We start from the raw sequence: 13,518 nt of genomic DNA, 5'->3' as shown, positions 1-13,518 counted from the left end.
CGGTTCAGATAAATATAATCAGTTCTACATTTGATCGACAAACAACAATACAGCAGATAATTCCGACCGGCTTTTCAAAATGCAATTCGTAATTGATTATTTTTCAAAAAGTTAAAGAAACTTTTAATCTAAGTCAGAACATCTAATTGATGAACCGTGGTGTGGTGTGGACGGTTAAATTTTAAAGTTTTCAGTCGGTCTAAAATTACGAAATATGGCATACTCATTTCGATGCTGTTTGATTCGAGTACGGGATACATCTCCTCATTCAAGATACACTCCTGGAAATGGAAACAAGAACACATTGACACCGGTGTGTCAGACCCACCATACTTGCTCCGGACACTGCGAGAGGGCTGTACAAGCAATGATCACACGCACGGCACAGCGGACACACCAGGAACCGCGGTGTTGGCCGTCGAATGGCGCTAGCTGCGCAGCATTTGTGCACCGCCGCCGTCAGTGTCAGCCAGTTTGCCGTGGCATACGGAGCTCCATCGCAGTCTTTAACACTGGTAGCATGCCGCGACAGCGTGGACGTGAACCGTATGTGCAGTTGACGGACTTTGAGCGAGGGCGTATAGTGGGCATGCGGGAGGCCGGGTGGACGTACCGCCGAATTGCTCAACACGTGGGGCGTGAGGTGTCCACAGTACATCGATGTTGTCGCCAGTGGTCGGCGGAAGGTGCACGTGCCCGTCGACCTGGGACCAGACCGCAGCGACGCACGGATGCACGCCAAGACCGTAGGATCCTACGCAGTGCCGTAGGGGACCGCACCGCCACTTCCCAGCAAATTAGGGACACTGTTGCTCTTGGGGTATCGGCGAGGACCATTCGCAACCGTCTCCATGAAGCTGGGCTACGGTCCCGCACACCGTTAGGCCGTCTTCCGCTCACGCCCCAACATCGTGCAGCCCGCCTCCAGTGGTGTCGCGACAGGCGTGAATGGAGGGACGAATGGAGACGTGTCTTCTTCAGCGATGAGAGTCGCTTCTGCCTTGGTGCCAATGATGGTCGTATGCGTGTTTGGCGCCGTGCAGGTGAGCGCCACAATCAGGACTGCATACGACCGAGGCACACAGGGCCAACACCCGGTATCATGGTGTGGGGAGCGATCTCCTACACTGGCCGTACACCACTGGTGATCGTCGAGGGGACACTGAATAGTGCACGGTACATCCAAACCGTCATCGAACCCATCGTTCTACCATTCCTAGACCGGCAAGGGAACTTGCTGTTCCAACAGGACAATGCACGTCCGCATGTATCCCGTGCCACCCAACGTGCTCTAGAAGGTGTAAGTCAACTACCCTGGCCAGCAAGATCTCCGGATCTGTCCCCCATTGAGCATGTTTGGGACTGGATGAAGCGTCGTCTCACGCGGTCTGCACGTCCAGCACGAACGCTGGTCCAACTGAGGCGCCAGGTGGAAATGGCATGGCAAGCCGTTCCACAGGACTACATCGAGCATCTCTACGATCGTCTCCATGGGAGAATAGCAGCCTGCATTGCTGCGAAAGGTGGATATACACTGTACTAGTGCCGACGTTGTGCATGCTCTGTTGCCTGTGTCTATGTGCCTGTGGTTCTGTCAGTGTGATCATGTGATGTATCTGACCCCAGGAATGTGTCAATAAAGTTTCCCCTTCCTGGGACAATGAATTCACGGTGTTCTTATTTCAATTTCCAGGAGTGTATATTCCGGCGCTGGACAGCCTTCAGCAAAAACAGTGATGGAACTATTGGCACCTTGATATGGAAAGTGGCATCACCTCTACATGGATAATTATTATAGCACTGTAGAACATGCAGAGAAGTTACATGAAAAGAAAATTTGAGTTTGTGGAATGATACGGCAAAATAGAGGATTTCCAGAAAAATTAAAGCGCGCAAAAGTCAACGTGTTTGAAGCTTCAACGGAAAGGTATGGAAAGCTTCGAAAACTAAAACGATACGAAGGATCTCTACAATACATAATGCCACTTTGACTGACTCTCAGAGAAAATGTAAAAAAAACCAATTACACAGTAAAAAAACCTGAAAGTGTATTAGACTACAACAAATACACGAAAAATGGCTCTGAGCACTATGGGACTTAACAGCTATGGTCATCAGTCCCCTAGAACTTAGAACTACTTAAACCTAACTAACCTAAGGACATCACACAACACCCAACCATCACGAGGCAGAGAAAATCCCTGACCCCGCCGGGAATCGAACCCGGGCGTAGGAAGCGAGAACGCTACCGCACGGCCACGAGATGCAAATACATGAAATGAGTGGATCGAGCAGACCAATATTTGAGACATTACCCTATATACAGAAAAACTATAAAATGGTCAAAAAAAGGTTAGCATTTACCTCTTTAATTGCGCATTATTTAATGCATTCCGTAAATGTCAATATTTCAATACGGAACACGAGAGTCTCTGATTTCACGATTTTTATTGAAAGTGTCTGATTCGTGGATAAAAGACCATATACCTGCTTCACTATGGAGACTGAAACGGAGGGTAAACTACTATTCCTTGACGTCTTGGTCATGAGAAGGCCTGACGGCACCCTAGGCCATGGGGTGTATCGGAAGACAACGCACACTGATCTGTATTTGCACGCAGACAGCTGCCACCACCCTTCACAGAGGAATGGGGTGCTTAAAACTCTAGTACATAGGGCGCGCATTATCTCTGACGCAGAGAGTCTACCCCAGGAATTGGAACATCTGAGAACTGTATTTCGGAAGAAAAAAATGGGTACTCAGAGTGGCAGATTCAACGTGCTCTCCGCCCACCCACTACAGCACAACCTGTGGAGATGGATGAAATCGCGAGGGAGGAGGTAGGCACTGCATTTATCCCATATACAGGCGCACTCTCGGGGAAAATCGCCCGCATTTTGAAGAAACACCGGGTCGGAACTGTGTTTTGTCCTCCGAATAAAACTCGTGCACTGGTGGGGAGCGCAAAAGATGACCTCGGTTTGAGGAAGGCCAGCGTGTACCAGATTCCGTGTCAATGTGGCAAGTCGTATATTGGTCAGACGATGCGTACCGTCGAGGATCGATGCCGTGAACACCAGAGGCACACTCGACTGATGTATCCGAGCAAGTCGGCGGTCGCTGAACATTGTTTGTCGGAAAATCACGCTATGGAGTATGAACGCACAAGGATTCTGGTACAGACGTCGAGATACTGGGACAGCGTTGTTAGAGAGGCCATCGAAATTCGCACCAATGACGACCTCATAAACCGTGACATTGGATATAATCTTAGCAAGGCTTGGGAACCAGCGATTGGGTTAATCAAGAGTAAATCGAGCAAATGTATAGTTGTGACGACCACGGCGGACAGAGCCATCACACCGTCGCAATCTGTTCCACCGCGCGACCGTGGCGCGGGGTGCGGACGGCGGAGTGAGCGCGCCACGGGCGGAGGGTATTTAAATCGGCCGCCGCCGCGACCGAACGATGTAAAGTACCTCGGCCTAAAATTTGACTCAAAACTGCTGTGGAACGCCCACATCACAGATGTGTGTAATCGAGGTTCGGGTAGTATTTATAACTTATACCCATTACTTAAGGGTAATGGATTAACCACCAAAACTAAACTACTAATATGGAAGATGGTGGTTCTTCCATCACTACTGTATGGTTGTGAGGTCTGGGGTATGGCAGCAGACACCCACTTAAAAAAGATCCAGATCCTGCAGAACAAGGCTCTCAGGATTATCACCGCCGCTCCTTGGTTCGCTTCCAACAGGGTCATCCACCACAATACAAACATGCCCACCATAACACAACTCATACAACAAAAAACACAATCATTCTACGCATCCTCTGAAACCTCACCCCACCTACTCATTTCTACCCTGGGCTCTGACCCGCTACACGCAAATTACAAACATCCAAAGAACACACTAACTCGCCATTTCCGAGTATAACAACATGCACACAATAGTAGATACACAGCACACACAACATAACACAAGGACTAACAACAACATCTCAAAACACCCTAGCTCAGACAGAAGGCATAATGGGAAAGTCCACTGACCCTTCAAAAATTACAAGGGCAATTGCCCACCATGTTAACGGCAACGGCAACGGCAACCGAACACAGTTCCCCCTGAGCAGCCATAGTGTACGGATCTCCGTGCCGGCACGTTCACAGCAGCTCAGTCCGTCAGTTCACCTGATGATGGTGACATGTATGATCGCCGAAATATTGTGCCCGTTGGACACTGTAGACCGGCAGTACACCCGTGGATATTTTGATTATCAAATACGCCGGGAGAAACTCAAGAATCACATTGATATCTCTGTTTCAAAAGGGTCATTCACCTGCTAGCGCACTTCGATGTATTAAGACTGACATTCAGCTTAATCATTCCGATTACCCATTAGTGCTGGGAGACAGAAGTCAGTGTCCATATGACAAGTTCTGCTGTAATTTATACAGGAAAACTCTTGAGAAGGATTATGGACCAAGGGATTTTAATGAAGGGGAGGAATTCCTGCAACAGATTGCTGAAATACAATACAGAAGTTGGAAATGTGTGTTGCAAGATGGTTATGAAAGATGCCGATTATATAATATGGCAAGAGACCATTTTCAAATGTTTGTAGTGATAAGAAGTGGTTTTTCATACATTTTGCCAATTATTTTATCAAAATATATTTTATGGCCTCTTAGGACCACTGTAGCTAGCATATAGCATATTATGGTTTTTTTTTTGCTGTGTCCAATATTCCCTCTATCAGACTGTGTGTGCGTGTGTGTGTTTTGCAGTATTCTGGCGTTGTCTGTGTTTTTTTAGACCATGTTATGTAATTGGAATTGCCTTAAATCTTCCTGAATTCTGTAATTTATTTAATGTTGCTCTTACTATTCCACAGTTTCTCTATTATTGTCCTACCAATTGTTTCCTTTTCATCAGATATCCAGAGAAAGATTTCTTCTATACTTCAGCATTTAAAGTCCCCTTTACTTGGTATTATTTACTTATGCATCTCCAATTTATTCTACTTTGTAACTTAAGTAGGCCTAAGTTACTGGTATTCTCTAAATATCTGCTGTATTAGTTGGTTTGAAGATGAATTGAGCTGCAAATGCATTCCACCTCACGTAACCCAATGAACTGCTTTTGGTATTTCATAGAAGCCTGGAAAGGCAAATCTCCGAAAATTGCTAGTGGAGTACTCGCTGTGTGGAAGTGTTAACTGCATCCACATAATTAAGACGTCGGATGTTGTTCATCTTGAGACTAGTTGATTGAAAGCTATGGCAGTTCTGCAGTGTTATTTATTTTCACTTCATTGTGAATGTAATAAGAGACAAACACATTTTACACTACCGAAATTTATACATGCTATAACAACCTACTATACACATATATATTTTTCTTATATAGACTCGTAGGTATTTTTAGCACTTTTTTAATGGTTGCCATCCGTTAAAAATGCACGCAGTAAACATTGTATTTCACCTGTTTAACGCTTTCAATATCCCCCTTTCCCAATTTTGATCAATCAAACGATAAACTGTTGCCACTTAATATTTTTTTGGGACCAATGAGTTATGGTAATTGTTTCATATTAGCATTTACAGATTTCTCAAACTTTGATCTCAGAAGAGCTTTGGTCGGTATATCTGAGAATCGTACCTCTGTACAACAATACTTTATCTCAAACTTTCTCTGTACTATTCACTAACATTGTGAAATTTCACGTTTCCTTTGTCTAACTAACTATCCTGATTTGATCATTTGGATAATACTTTGATTATCTACATGAAGAATGATCTCTGTGCCTGGTTAACTTTTGTAATAGGGTCTTCTGTTTGATTTCTTTGACGCATTCTACTGCCGAAACGTATTCTGCTTAATTGATCAAGTTACTGTTGCCACACATTGCTTGCATCTTGGAACTTCAAATGATCGGAGCACTATTATAAAGAACAATGTATGCACTTGTAATCTTCCTGTCTATTAAATCTTGTGCATTGTCAGCCTCACAATAGATATGTAGATGAATAGTATCACCGGCTTTTTTATTATATAAAAGGCCATAATTTTTGGAATTTAGTAGGTATCTGAGGTCTTTTTACAATGTGGTTAACCCTTTTCTAAGGTTCTTCTGTGAAGAGGCCCCCATAATTGACTGTAAATCAAAGATCTGGTCTCGTTTTACATGACAAATACAAAAGACTTCTTATGGCTTCATGATATTGAAATTTAAAGTGTTAATCGCTTCATATAGCTTCCCATAGAGAAATGATTTTTACATGAAATCAACACTCACATATAGAAATTTTTCTCTTTCCCTTTAAAGATCCATAACCGGTGGTCTAGGGGTAGCGTCTGATTCATAATCAAAACGTTTTCGGTCCCGGGTTCGATCCCTGCACTGCCTAAATTTTGATAAATAATCAGCATTGGCGGCCGAAGACTTCCGGCATAAGCAGTCAGCCTCATTCTGCCAACGGCCTTGTCAAAGAGGGCGGAGGAGGGGATAGAGGTTCAGGGCACTCTCTTGTCCTAGGGGTGGGAAATTGCCCCTAAAGGCGGAAGAATCAGCAATGATCAACGACATGAGGATGCAGAAGGCAATGGAAACCACTGCATTAAAGACACGTAACGTGTATCCTCAGGACATGTGGCCTGTAATTAAAGAAGTGTCATGATGATCTCTCCATTGGCAAAAGATTCCGGAATAGTCCCCCATTCGGATCTCCGGGAGGGGACTGTCAAGGGGGAGGTTACCATGAGAAAAAGATTGAATAATCAACAAAAGGATAACGTTCTACGAGTCGGGGCATGGAATGTCAGAAGCTTGAACGTGGTAGGGAAACTAGAAAATCTGAAAAGGGAAACGCAAAGGCTCAATCTAGATATAGTATGGGTCAGTGAAGTGGAAGGAAGACAAGGATTTCTGGTCAGATGAGTATCGGGTAATATAAACAGCAGCAGAAAATGGTATAACAGGTGTAGGATTCGTTATGAATAGGAAGGTAGGGCAGAGGGTGTGTTACTGTGAACAGTTCAGTGACCGGGTTGTTCGAATCAGAATCAACAGCAGACCAACACCGACAACGACAGTTGAGGTATACATGCCGACGTCGCAAGCTGAAGATGAACAGATGGAGAAAGTGTATGAGGATATTGAAAGGGTAATGCAGTATGTAAAGGGGGACGAAAATCTAATAGTCATGGGTGACTGGAATGCAGTTGTAGGGTAAGCAGTAGAAGAAAAGGTTACAGGAGAATATGGGCTTGGGACGAGGAATGAGAGAGGAGAAAGACTAATTGAGTTCTGTAACAAGTTTCAGCTAGTAATAGCGAATACCCTGTTCAAGAATCACAAGAGGAGGAGGTATACTTGGAAAAGGCCGGGAGATACGGGAAGATTTCAATTAGATTACATCATGGTCAGACAGAGATTCCGAAATCAGATACTGGATTGTAAGGCGTACCCAGTAGCAGATATAGACTCAGATCACAATATAGTAGTGATGAAGAGTAGGCTGAAGTTTAAGGCATTAGTCAGGAAGAATCAATACGCAAAGAAGTGGGATACGGAAGTACTAAGGAATGACGAGATATGTTTGCAGTTCTCTAACGCTATAGATACAGCAATAAGGAATAGCGCAGTAGGCAGTACAGTTGAAGAGGAATGGACATCTCTAAAAAGGGCCATCACAGAAGTTGGGAAGGAAAACTTAGGTACAAAGAAGGTAGCTGCGAAGAAACCATGGGTGACAGAAGAAATACTTCAGTTGATTGGTGAAAGGAGGAAGTACAAACATGTCCCGGGAAAATCAGGAATACAGAAATACAAGTCGCTGAGGAATGAAATAAATAGGAAGTGCAGGGAAGCTAAGACGAAATGGCTGCAGGAAAGATGTGAAGACATCGAAAAAGATATGATTGTCGGAAGGACAGACTCAGCATACAGGAAAGTCAAAACAACCTTTGGTGACATTAAAAGCAGCGGTGGTAACATTAAGAGTGCAACGGGAATTCCACTGTTAAATGCAGAGGAGAGAGCAGATAGGTGGAAAGAATACATTGAAAGCCTCTATGAGGGTGAAGATTTGTCTGATGTGATAGAAGAAGAAACAGGAGTCTATTTAGAAGACAAAGGGGATCCAGTATTAGAATCGGAATTTAAAAGAGCTTTGGAGGACTTACGGTCAAATAGGGCAGAAGGGATGGATAACATTCCATCAGAATTTCTAAAATCATTGGGGCAGTGGCAACAAAACCACTATTCACCTTGGTGTGTAGACTATATGAGTCTGGCGACATACCATCTGACTTTCGAAAAAGCATGATCCACACAATTCCGAAGACGGCAAGAGCTGACAAGTGCGAGAATTATCGCACAATCAGCTTAACAGCTCATGCATCGAAGCTGCTTACAAGAATAATATACAGAAGAATGGAAAAGAAAATTGAGAATGCGCTAGGTGACGATCAGTTTGGCTTTAGGAAAAGTAAAGGGACGAGATAGGCAATTCTGACGTTACGGCTAATAATGGAAGCAAGGCTAAAGAAAAATCAAGACACTTTCATAGGATTTGTCGACCTGGAAAAAGCGTTCGACAATATAAAATGGTGCAAGCTGTTCGAGATTCTGAAAAAAGTAGGGGGTAAGCTATAGTGAGAGACGGGTCATATACAATATGTACAACAACCAAGAGGGAATAATAAGAGTGGACGATCAAGAACGAAGTGCTCGTATTAAGAAGGGTGTAAGACAAGGCTGTAGCCTTTCGCCCCTACTCTTCAATCTGTACATCGAGGAAGCAATGATGGAAATAAAAGAAAGGTTCAGGAGTGGAATTAAAATACAAGGTGAAAGGATATCAATGATACGATTCGCTGATGACATTGCTATCCTGAGTGAAAGTGAAGAAGAATTAAATGATCTGCTGAACGGAATGAACAGTCTAATGAGTACACAGTATGGTTTGAGAGTAAATCGGAGAAAGACGAAGGTAATGAGAGGTAGTAGAAATGAGAACAGCGAGAAACTTAACATCAGGATTGATGGTCACAAAGTCAATGAAGTTAAGGAATTCTGCTACCTAGGCAGTAAAATAACCAATGACGGACGGAGCAAGGAGGACATCACAAGCAGACTCGCTATGACAAAAAAGGCATTTCTGGCCAAGAGAAGTCTACTAATATCAAATACCGGCCTTAATTTGAGGAAGAAATTTCTGAGGATGTACGTCTGGAGTACAGCATTGTATGGTAGTGAAACATGGACTGTGGGAAAACCGGAACAGAAGAGAATCGAAGCATTTGAGATGTCGTGCTATAGACGAATGTTGAAAATTAGGTGTACTGATAAGGTAAGGAATGAGGAGGTTCTATGCAGAATTGGAGAGGAAAGGAATATGTGGAAAACACTGATAAGGAGAAGGGACAGGATGATAGGCCATCTGCTAAGACATGAGGGAATGACTTCGATGGTACTAGAGGGAGCTGTAGAGTGCAAAAACTGTAGAGGTAGACAGAGATTGGAATACGTCAAGCAAATAATTGAGGACGTAGGTTGCAAGTGCTACTCTGAGATGAAGAGGTTAGCACAGGAAAGGAATTCGTGGCGGGTCGCATCAAACCAGTCAGTAGACTGATGAAAAAAAAAAAAATCCCTTTTAAGACTGCGGCTATCCTGCATGATGTGTTACTAAATGAAGTAACAATCGCTTCTTCTATTGCTTTTAACCAATATTCTTTTTCTGAACCATTAATACATTCGTCAAATGTAACTAATGCTGATTCCTAATCATATTTGAAATGTTTCTAATTGGTTGTGTGCCTAAGGATTGTAGTCTATGTCATCATTGCATTCCGTGATTAACCATGCTAGTCGTGTAAAAGCTGTCGACGCCATAACTAGACTCTCATTGCTATTTCAGTTGTATTGAGGGAGGGAGGGAGGATGTTTCTGGTATTCAGTTTACCTGTGTAGGTGCACTGCAGTTTTAAGGTACCAGTAATATTTTTTTTGTGTTGGGTTGATATAATTGTTAGAGTATTGGCTATTGCAGTTGGGTTGGGTGGTGGGGGGTTGGAGGTTATATTGAGGGAGCTAGGTTTCTGGTACCCTGGATTTCAGTTGACCTATATAGTTCTATTGTAGTTTGGGATCCAGTGGGTTTTGTTGAGGATTTGCATCTCATATTGTGCTAACATTTGTAGTTTTTGGTTCAATTATGGTGTTTCAAGTTGAAGTTGTGTGTTTGCTGGGCGTTTTTTAAGATTGTCCCCACCCAAAACCCCCGATTCCCGCAGTTGTCCCACTGGTTTCATTTTTGTGTATTTCATAGTAATTTGCGTGCTGTGTCTGTACGCGATTCGTGGGAATGTTGTTGTGATCGATAAAGGTGGTTTCGTCATGTTGTTGATGACGTTGGTCAAAGTAGGCCCTGGGTGGGTGGGTGGGTGGGGGGGGGGGGGTGTATCCCAGTCTTCAGTAATCCCAAGTGCCATCTTTTTAACATTTTAATGGGCTCCAGATGAATTTATTTATAAATTTGGAAGCAGTGCTCCATCAAAGGAGACAAAGATTGTTTTACTGTTCTGGTAGTTTATCTTTTAGTTTGTGTTTAAGATACTCACTTGTTTGTAACAGCAATATGCTGATTGTATTTTGCCCTGGGAAACTGAGTAGTTTTCTGCAGAATCTATCTGCAGAACACATTATGTTTCACTGGTATTAAGTTTGTTTCTTAATTCAGCAGCTTGAACATTGTTTATAACAGAAATTTCTGGAATACTGGAACCTGATCATTTTCAGAAACTTACATTTAAAAGGACTAGGTTTTTATTTTCCCTCTTCGATTTGACAGACTGATTCTTGTCAACACCTTCCCTTCAGGAAGAAACTGAAAAAAATCACAGACTTCACCCCAAGTATCACAGTGTCCTAAGATACCGGACACTTTCTCCATGTCACAAGAAATTAGATGAAACAAGTGCTAGCTAGTACTAGGAAAGTTTAAGCATGCCCTACTTACACCAACAGGTAATTAAAGTTAGCATGGTTGGCAGACACACACATTATGTGGAGTTCTGAAACAGGCAGTACATACGTGGGACAAAGCTGGTACCCGTTATGACAATTTGTGTTTATCGTTTAAAGACTTCATATGCCTCTATTAACAGTAAGCATCATATAGCCCTTGTGGTGAACTTCACGTTACCTGTACAGTAGTTCTTTGCAGACCTCGCGTCTTGCTTTCCTGCTGATTGTAAAATAATAATAAAGAAAAATCACGAATCATCTGTTTTATTTCTTCAGTGATCCTGGGCATACTGTGTTTAATTTCTTTGACAGTTGGCTCTGAAAAAAGTAGCTGCTATTTCTGGCCTGTGATTGCAGTGTACTTTTTAAGAATTATTCTCTTTTTGTGGGTATCATTGACAACTGTGATTATATCCATTTTTACAGCCTTTCCCAGGCTTTGAAGACACTTATGGGATCCTAAACTTGAAGTGAATGAGGTACTATTTCCAGTGGACTTTCTTTTTCAACCAGTATTTTTGCTTTCTTAGCCTTTTTTTCTCGTTTTTCATTTTCAAAGCTACAGTGTTCCTTAAGAGAGCCTGTTTTTCCTTAATACTTGCTGCTTTCTTCCTTTCTGTCCTCCTCCTATTACTTCACTGACATCAGATTTCAGACCATTATGATATTACTTTCATCTCCTTTTGTCATCCATTTTCTTAACATTCTTCAAAGATAGTAAAGCAGAAAGGACATGATCTGCTTTGATGCTGATAAATTGCACAATTCATTGCAAGCAACATGTCTCGCCTGTCAGTGTTTTTTCATATACAAACAATTTTCATTAAAATATAATTTACAGAGTTCAGTAGTTCTTAAACATTATTCAATGAAATTAAAGCATTTCTTTACTATTGAATAAATTAAGCATATAAACAAAACTAATAAACAATTTTGGTGATAGATGGTACAGATTGCATTCTCAAAGAGAAATGTAATGCGATACAGCTTATAAATTCTTACCAGCTTTCAGACTTTATAGAGGTTTAGTAGAAAGACTGCTCTATTGACAACAAACCCAAAAGTGAACTGTTTGTCAATAATCTTTGGAAATTCATTGCCAGTTTGACAGTCATTTTCTACTGGCTACCACCCATGAGCATACCTATTCTAAGGTTCATTAACTCCATTCTTCTCAAAGTGCCTTTTAGCTATGCATGCCTAGATGATATCCTGATTTTCTCCACCTCTCCCAAGGAGCACGATAAACATTTGACCGTGGTGCACACCAGCTTTAGATTTGCACAATGTGGAAATCAACCATGAGAAATCTCGGATTGTGCAAAACCATTTTCTTGGGCTTTGCAACATCCATCATGAGCACATCCCCCTGGCATTGGATATTCAGACACCCCTTGCAGACACTTTTGCAGGAAAATACACCACAGGGAAGAAGAAGGTTACATGGACAAAACTCATGCAACAGTCCTTTTCTGCCCCCAAACAGGTATCGGCTAATGCTGTCACATTAGCACATCCTGTGTCATGCTCACCTGTCCATCATGTCTGAAGCTAGTGGCTCTTGCATTGGTGCTGTCCTTCAACAACACATTGGTGACATTCTCAGTCCCGTCGCAGCATTTGAAACAAAGCTCCTCACTGGGTATGAGGCTACCCATCGGTTTTGTGACAACATTGATGTTTGGACTTTCACTATTTATACTGATAACAGACCACTCTCAGATTCTATCCACAACCCCTCACTCCACTTATCACTTAGACATTCTGAGAGCCAGCTAATCACAAGATGAACACCAGCAGGGAAGTTGCAATTGAAAGGAAATTAATTATATTTGTTCAGCAGTGGTGAGAAATGTTTTGGCTATGTTATCAATAATGCCAAGAAAAATCTTTTTGGGCTCATTACATCCAGAAGCACGCATTTGTTCTAAAATTAAACTTTATAGCTTCCGAAGCTTAAAGAATACTCTTCCAAAATACAGTAAGATCAAAATGATTAAACAACATGGACCCAAAAAATCCCTAAACATAATCATCTGTTTTCCAGGTGCGTGCATAGAGGTATGATTTATGGCTGTTATGGGCTCTCCAAGTAGCACAATGAATTTTCTGCCATTTTTGAGGAAGTGCAGCTGTCACCAGATGTATTTAGAAATCTAATCGCTAAACTATTCTTCCTCGGTACAAAATGTTATTTCATTATACAAAAGCAGGGGCATGTAACTTACCAGAACCTTTCATAAAAGTTATTCCTTACATGTTGTAAATTCCACCCAAGACATTGTGGAAACCTCCCATGAAACTGCATTACATTTTGAAATGGTACAGTTGGGACCACTGGTCCACTTGGTGTGGAATGATCCACTTGCAATACTTAATATTGTTTGGGTTATGCTCGTACCATTCTCACACTTTATATTCCAGTGCACAGTTGAATATTAATGGTTATAGGCAGTCACTTTGCCGTAAGACAATCTGTA

The sequence above is a fragment of the Schistocerca nitens genome, chromosome 5 (assembly GCF_023898315.1).
Source record: "Schistocerca nitens isolate TAMUIC-IGC-003100 chromosome 5, iqSchNite1.1, whole genome shotgun sequence".
Lineage (NCBI taxonomy): Eukaryota > Metazoa > Arthropoda > Insecta > Orthoptera > Acrididae > Schistocerca > Schistocerca nitens.
Note: the sequence above shows the minus strand (reverse complement) of the source record.